Here is an 8,791-nt window from a genome sequence, read left to right as displayed (position 1 = left end):
AGGTGCTCCAGCACCTGATCCCTCTCTCACCCTTTTGTTACAATGGAGAGTAGCTGAGAAACATTATGGGCTTTCCTTCTAGGATGAGCCCTGGTCCCATTGGTAGGAAGAGTTAGGGGGTGACCCCTCCTTCATTGTCCCAAATCCTACTCCTAGCTCTTCTTCAGTCCCCACTTCTGCCCCAGGAAAGGCTGCCATGAACTCTAAATTATGTTTTACATAGCAGATAAATAAATGCATTCATTCAGCAGGCCTTTATTAAACACTCACTACGTGCCAGGCTCTGTGCTAGGCTCACAGATAACGTATCACAATCCATGCCCTCTAGTAAAATGGAAAAGATCAACAAGCATGCTGTAGTCATAAAGCAGTATGATAGTGGGTATCATATGCCCTTGTGCTATTAGGAGAACTAAAATGGGCTGACAGTTGTGAAGTACTAGGAATAATACTCATGTTACCTAGTTACAGGTTTATAGCTCACTTCTCAGAAGACCAATGAACTGAGAGACAGGTTGATGAGAAAAAAAAGATCTAGTCAGGTGCCAACAAAACCTGGCAAGGTGGCAGACTCATGTCTCAAAAATACTGTCTTCCTCTGAGGCTGGGGTTCATGGGTCAGTGGGAACAGGAGGTACAGCCACACAGTGTCCATCCAGCTGGATGGGGTCTTGCTATGAGGCTTTGTGTCCAGCTGGAAGGAGTCCTCTCACAGGGTTGTTTTTCCAAGCTTGTTTGTCTGGCTGGAAAGGCTCTTGTCATGTGGAATGAATCATCAGAAAATAATTTCTATGAACTTCTAGATAAAACTGTTAAGCAATATCTTCTCCCCCATGGTTTGCATAACAAGCTTATCTTTTTCCTTTTGGTCTCCATGAGAGGCTTTTTAGGTTTTTTTAAAAAAAATTTTATATTTATTTTCCCTTTTGTTGCCGTTGTTGTTTTTCATTGTTGTTGTAGTTATTGTTGTTGTTTTTGATGTCGTCGTTGTTAGATAGGGCAGAGAGAAATGGAGAGAGGAGGGGAAGACAGAGGGAGAGAGAAAGATAGACACCTGCAGACCTCCTTCACTGCTTGTGAAGCGATTCCCATGCAGGTGGGGAGCTGGGGGCTCGAACCAGGATGCTTAAGCCAGTCCTTCGGCTTTGTGCCACCTGTGCTTAACCTGCTGCGCTACTGCCCAATTCCCTGGCTTTTTAGGTTTTAACTCTCTTTAGTATCGGAAAAAGTATATATGTAGAAACAAGATGGAGTCTGTAATGCTCACTCACTTACATCTGGAACATCGGTATTAGATGCATGTTTATTAAGTGCCAGGAGAGAATTATACTCTTGTTGCTTTAGAATACACCCAACCTAAAGTATGGAAAGTTTAAACCATGTCTTGCAGACGGCTTGAATTTATCCAGGTTAAAATGTAGAAGAAAGGGGCTGAGCAGTGACGCACGCAGTTGAGAACACACATTACAATGCACAAGGACCCAGGTTCAAACTCCTGGTCCCCGTCCACACAAGAGAAGCTTCACAAATGGTGAAGTTATGCTGAAGCTGCCCCCCTTCTCTATCTCCCCCTTCCCTCTCAATTTTTTTCTATCTCTATCAAAAAGAGAAAGAGAAAAAAGTCACCATTGGGAGCAGTGGATTAATCACGCACATGAGGAACTACGGCCATAATCCTGGTGGCAATTAAAAGACAGAGAGGGGCCAGGCGGTAGCGTGCAGGTTAAGTGAACATGGCGCAAAGCACAAGGACTGGCATAAGAATCCCATATCCAGCCCCCAGTTCCTCACCTGCAGGGGGTCGCTTCACGGGTGGTGAAGAAGGTCTGCAGGTATCTATCTTTCCCCCTCGCTGTCTTCCCTTCTTTCAATTTCTCTCTGTCCTGTCCAACAACAACAAGAACAGCAATGGTAACAAGTGCAACAAAATGGGAAAAAATGGCCTCCAGAAGCAGTGGTTTTGTAGTACAGGTACTGAGCCCCAGTAATAATCCTGGAAGGGAAAAAAAAGACAGTTTCCACTCACGGGGCTGAGTGGTGGTGCACCTGGTTGAGTGCACATGTTATAATGTACAAGGACCCGGGTTTGAGCCCCCAACCCCCACCTGCAGAGGGAAAGCTTTGTAAGTGGTGAAGCAGGGCTGCAGGTGTCTCTCTATTACCACCCTCCTTGTCAATTTCTGGCTGTCTCTATCCAATAAAGAAAATAAAAATATTTTTAAATAGTTTCACCCACTAGGGGGCATACTTTACCAGGCACACAGACTTTGATTTGAACCCCCAGCTGCCACATGGGAGCACCATGTGAAGGAGAAGTTTCATGAGTGGTGGAGTAGTGCTGTGATGTCTCTCCCCTTCTGTCCCTCTCTCTTTCTCACTAAAGAAAAGGTGGAGAAGAAACATGTAACTGGAGCATCACCTGAAAACACAGAGATATGAGAGAAACGCACATAGCTCAAGAAGTTCAAAGGGTTCCATGTTACTAGAATATAGGCAACATGAGAAGGAACAGAAGACTTGGCTTATACGTAGAGTGTGGCTGATGAATTGCATTAATGACTTATTATATCAGTTGTGCTTTGCCAGTGAGGGAGTGGCACTGGAGAAGGGAATGGGTGTTGACTAGGCGGTATTTGTCATTAAAGAAACATCAACAAAGGTATCGAGAAGCATTTCAAGGCTCACATTTATAATAGAATTGCATAGAGTCATAGAAGGATAGGATAGGGTAGGGTAGGGTAGGGTAGGGTAGGGTAGGGTAGGATAGGATAGGATAGGATAGGATAGGATAGGATAGGATAGGATAGGATAGGATAGGATAGGTCAAAGAATAGAATAAAATAATTCAATTTCAAGAAATTGGTTTGGTTGAGTTCAGGGTCATTAGTGTTGTTAGATCAAGATGAAATCCTGGGTAAGATATGTACAGGGCTACTATTTAATGAACTGTGCTTGTTACTTCATTAGTTTCCAATGCCTTCTGTGGAAAGAATCTGAATGAATATCCTGTAGGTGATGTTTCTGGTATAAAAAGGCCACCTTTCACTTAAATTCCAGGGAAATGTTGGAAGAATATGGTGTATGTGTTGGAATATTCTAGATTTAAAGTGAAGCTGGCTTGTGGAGAGTAGACAGCATAATGACGATGCAAACAGATTCTCATGCCTGAGGCTCCAAAACCCCAGGTTCAATCCCCCACACCATCAGAGTTTATGGTGTCTGGTAAAAAGAAAAAAGAGATGAAATGAAGCTGGCAGCAGGATTTACAGAAATATAGACCAATGCCTTACTGTATTGGGCAGTGTAACTAACTGGCTCTGACAAATTCACACCATGCTTTGTGTGCCATATATATATATATATATATATATATATATATATATATATATATATATATATAACATCCAATCTCCATTGAAATGTAATTATTTGTGGGGAGGGTTAGTTAACTTAAGCATTTATTACTACGAAGCTGGTAGGTTTTGTTTCCACAGAAAGGTAAGATTCAAAATAAAATGTGCTACAGTGTCAAATTCTTTTGTTACGTAATGGAACTGTGAAAATGTTCATGGCATTAATCTAAGAACTTCTGTCACTGCTCATGGTACAACATTCTCATTTTTGCCTCTTCGACACCACTGAGCCTGGCCTTCAAAAGAAACAGTCACCTCTCCTATTTAACAAATCAAACAGATTTTTTTCAATCTCCATGCTATTTTCACCATTCTGTCATTTAAGGATTCTCTTACCGTGTTCCATCCAGTTCTTTGAATGAGGACTCGGTTTCAGACTTACAGTTATGTATTATTTGGGCATCAGCTCTATCTTTCAGCTCTGGGTTGTTCTACCTATGGGTGGGTAGCAGCTGCCAAAAGCCCATGGCCACCAGAACCCCATGGCAGCCCTCTTTCCTGCAAATGGGGCATGTTACACAGTCAGTCATCCCAATGAGAAAAGGGGTGGGCAGCCCTCTGGAGGCTGGCACTGTCCAAAGTTACAGCTGTTCTCCACCACATGTTTCTCTTCTGAAATCCAGAGCAGTAACTCTTCTGCATATTGTGGCACTTGTTGCTCTCTAACCTACTACGTGTCTCACCAACTTGTCTTGTTTATTTTTGGCATACCCACTAAAACATAAGATCTACGAGGCCATGAGGTATCACCTGGTGGGCTCATGATTGTATCCTTGATGCCTACATCTAGGCTTGGCATAGAAATCAACATTAAAATTGCTGAATGAGGAAGCATAAAGTATTTAATATGCAGTAAGTATTTCATAAATCATAGCAACAACGAACCTCAGGAACTTTGATGCTGTTGTTAATTATTGATATTGTAATGAAAAGAAATTTGTCTGCCTTGCTTGTGGTAGTTTAACCTGTTTAGAAATTTTATGCATTTACAAGCTTGCTTTTTTATATACTTCCTCTCATAATTTTTTTCTTTATTGGAGGAGATTAATGGTTGACAGTTGAAAGTAAAATACAGTAGTTGGTATATATGTAACATTTCTCAGTTTTCCACATGACATTCTTTTTTTTTTACACATACACTCTGGCATTTATTTATTTATATTATTTATTTATAAAAAGGAAACACTGACAAAACCACAGGATAAGAGGGGTACAACTCCACACAATTCCCAACACCAGAACTCCGTATCCCATCCCCTCCCTTGATAGCTTTCCTATTCTTTAACCCTCTGGGAGTATGGACCCAAGGTCATTGTGGAATGCAGAAGGTGGAAGGTCTGGCTTCTGTAATTACTTCCCCGATGAACATGGGCGTTGACAGGTCAATCCATACTCCCAGCCTCTCTCTCTCTTTCCCTAGTGGAGTGGGGCTCTGGGGAATCAAAGCTCAAGGACACATTGATGGGGTCATCTGTCCAGGGAAGTCTGGTTGGCATCATGCTAGCATCTGGAACCTGGTGGGTGAAAAGAGAGTTAACATACAAAGCCAAACAAGTTGTTGACTAATCATGAGCCTAAAGGCTGGAGTAGTACACATGGAGAGTTGGGGAGGGTCTCCGTTTTGTAGATAGCTAGTAGGCATATTTTAATTATATTCCAAAGGCTATACTAGTTTTTTTTTTTCCCTGAGCCTGAAATATGATATGCAGGTGGATCCTAGTTATTGTCTGGGAAGATGATGTCATGGCTGGAAAAAGGCCAGAAAGCTGGATCTGGGAAGAGAGTAGCTCCCAAATATGGGAAAGGTGTATAAATATTGGTGACTATAAACCCCATCGATTTGATCTGATCTGGGACCCATATTCAGCTTAGGAGCCTATATGACCTCATCTCTGTAGATCCAACCTCACATGCTGTGGTCATCAGTGGGAACATTCCAAGCTGCCCCAGTATCAGGACCCATCTTCCTCAGGTGTAGCATAGAGTATGTTGTCCAGCCTCCCTTCAGAGGATGGAACCTTCTTCTCTACTGTTGTTGATACACGTTGAGGGCAAGATCCTATGGGGGTCCACAAAGGGGTCTGTTTTGTTGTTCCTGATATAGATGACCGGTAACAATGAAGAGAGGGATTTATTAGAGGTCTAGGCCCATCGTATCTGTTTGGGAATCTTAGGACTCCCCTAATAGGGCCCCAGCTGATGGGGTGGCCTGATAGTGACTAAGGAGTCATCGTTAAAGTATGCCAGTCTCTTACCCTTATTCAGCTTTTGTAGTCCTTGCTTTGATAAGGATAGCTTGGGAGTGAGTGAGGGAAGTACAGGAAATAGGTGAGGAAGGTATCTAAGTCTAAGTAGACACTATTTCATTATGAAATTCATACTGACTCACTGTAGACTATTGTGTACTTTTGCTTTCAGGTATATATTTTGCCCTAATTTATGGATACATCTGAATATATGTCCTGTCTCATGGGACCTGGTCTGTATATACACTAGGTTTTGAGACTTTGTTGGGACATGAACCACCTGGAATGGAATTAGAGAAGCCTATGAAAGGAAAGGTCTCACCCGAGTAATGAGGCTGATGGGTTGACTTTCCATGCCTGACGTCTCTGGACATAATCTGAAGTGAAGCATGCTGAGGTGGCACTTGTTGCGTTGATTAGGTTTGGATCAGCAGATGCGTTATCATTTGGTATGACTTGAGAGAAGCATGCAGGAAAGTGATCCCCACTCTAGAGGTTCCAGGACTGGGGAAATATAGGCTCTGTAGAGGAAGTGGGAGGTTCCTGCTATCTTAGGGTTTAAGAAGGCAATAGTTGTTTCTATAATCATATTATTTTGCAATTGGGTTAAGTTTGAAAAATCCCTTTGTTAGGATCTGCTGTATCATACACAGTATCACCATAATTTATGTCCTTTGATATTATTTGTCCACATAACATTCTAACCCCTCCCCCACCTAGGTCCTCCTCTGCCATCATGTTCCAGAACCTGAACACTCTCCCCCGCACTCCCACCCCACAGTCCTTTATATTGGTATAATATACATAATCCAGTCCAAGTTCTGCTTTGTGTTTTCTCTTTGGTTCTTATTTTTCAACTTCTGTCTATGAGTGGAATCATCCCATATTCATTCTTCTCTTTCTGGCTTATCTCACTTAACATGATTCCTTCAAGCTCCAACTAAGATGAGGTGAAAAGGTGAATTTATTTTTAAAAGCCGAGTAGTATTCCATTGTGATATATACCATAACTTTCTCAGACACTCCTCTATTGAACTGGATTGCTTCCAGGTTTTTGTCTATTACAAATTGTGCTGCTTTTAACATAGGTGTACACAATCTTTCTGGATGGGTGTGTTTAGTTCCTTAGGCTATATCCCCAGGAGAGGAATTGCAGGATCATAGGTTAGGTCTATTTCTAGCCTTCTGAGAGTTCTCCAGACTGTTCTCCACATGAGGTGAACCAGTTGACATTCTCCCCAGCAGTGCAGGAGGGTTCCTCTGTCCCCACAACCTCTCCAGCATTTGTTGTTGCTACCTTTTCTGATGTATGATATTCTCATAGGAGTGAAGTGGTATCTCATTGTTGTCTTTATTTGCATTTCTCTGACAGTCAGGGACTTGGAGCATTTTTTCATGTTTTTTGGCCTTTTGGATCTCTTCTGTGGTGAACTTTGTGTTCATACCCTCTCCCCATTTTTGGAGGGGGTCATTTTGTTGTTGCTGCTGAATTTAGCAAGGTCTTTATATATTTTGGTTCTTAATCTCTTGTCTGATGTATGGCATGAAAAGATCTTCTCGGGAGTCGGGCTGTAGCGCAGCGGGTTAAGTGCAGGTGGCGCAAAGCACAAGGACCGGCATAAGGATCCCGGTTCGAACCCCGGCTCCCCACCTGCAGGGGAGTCGCTTCACAGGCGGTGAAGCAGGTCTGCAGGTGTCTATCTTTCTCTCCTCCTCTCTGTCTTCCCCTCCTCTCTCTGTTTCTCTCTGTCCTATCCAGCAACGACAACAACAATAATAACTACAACAATAAAACAACAAGGGCAACAAAAGGGAATAAATAAATAAAATAAAATATTTTAAAAAAAAGAAAGAAAAGATCTTCTCCTATTCTGCAAGGGGTCTCTTTGTTTAGGTGGTGGTTTCTTTTGATGTGCAGAAGCTTTTTATTTCTTTCTTTTATTATGAGCAATTTAATAATGATCAGCAAGATTGTAGGATTAGAGGGTACAATTCATACAGTTCCCATCACCAGAGTTCTGTATACCCTCTTCTCCACTGGAAGGTACCTACCTAGTATTTATCCCTCTGTAAGTATAGACCAAAGATTTTTATGGGGTTCAGAAGGTGGGAGTTATGGCTTCTGTAATTGCTTCTCCACTGGACATTGAGTGTTGACAGGTTGATCCATACCTCCAGCCTGTTTCTATCTTTTTCTAGTGAGATAGGGCTCAGGGGAGGTGGAGTTCCAGGGCACATTGGTGAGGTCGTCTGCCCAGGAAAGTCAGTTTGGCGTCATGGTAGCATCTACAACTTGGTGGCTGAATAGCATTAAGATATAAAGCAGGGGGAGTCAGGCAGTAGCGCAGTGGATTAAGTGCACGTGGCACAAAGCGCAAGGACCGGTGTAAGGATCCTGGTTTGAGCCCCCAGCTCCCCACCTGCGCGGGGGGGGGGGGTTCGCTTCACAGGCAGTGAAGCAGGTCTGCAGGTTTCTATCTTTCTCTTCCCCTCCTCTCTCCATTTCTCTCTGTCCTATCCAGGAATGCCAACAACAATAATAACTACAACAACAAAACAACAAGGGCAACAAAAGGGAAAAAGAAATATTTGGAACAAAAGAATTCACTTTTAAAAAAAATAACGCAGAACAAATTGGATAATAATCGGGAACCTAAAGGTATGAGTATAACAGGTGAAATTTGCTGTTTTCATTATGGAAGAAGCTAGGAAGTCTATTTTAGGTATATTCCAAGAGGTGCATGACTTTACTAATTTTTGCCTTGAGCCCCACAGCTAACATGCAGGTAGGCTAAAGCTATTGTCTAGGGAGATGGTGTCAGAGTTGGAAATAAGACTAGAAAGCTGGATCAGGGAGGAGAGTAACTCCCAAATATGGGAAAAGTACATAAATACAGTTATCTGTAAACCCTACTGATCTGACCTAGGGCCCACGTCTATTCATATTTAGCACAGGAGCCTGTGTAACCTCTGCATCCTTGTCAGTCTGAGCTTACATTCCATGGTCATAGCTAGGAACATTCTAGGCTGCACTCATTTCTGGACCAGTCTTCCTTGAGTGACAGAGTATATTGACCCAGCCTCCCTTTGGAGAGTGGGGGAATCCCTACCATTGTTTCACATTGAGAGCAA

The sequence above is a fragment of the Erinaceus europaeus genome, chromosome X (genome assembly GCF_950295315.1).
Source record: "Erinaceus europaeus chromosome X, mEriEur2.1, whole genome shotgun sequence".
NCBI lineage: Eukaryota > Metazoa > Chordata > Mammalia > Eulipotyphla > Erinaceidae > Erinaceus > Erinaceus europaeus.
Note: the sequence above shows the minus strand (reverse complement) of the source record.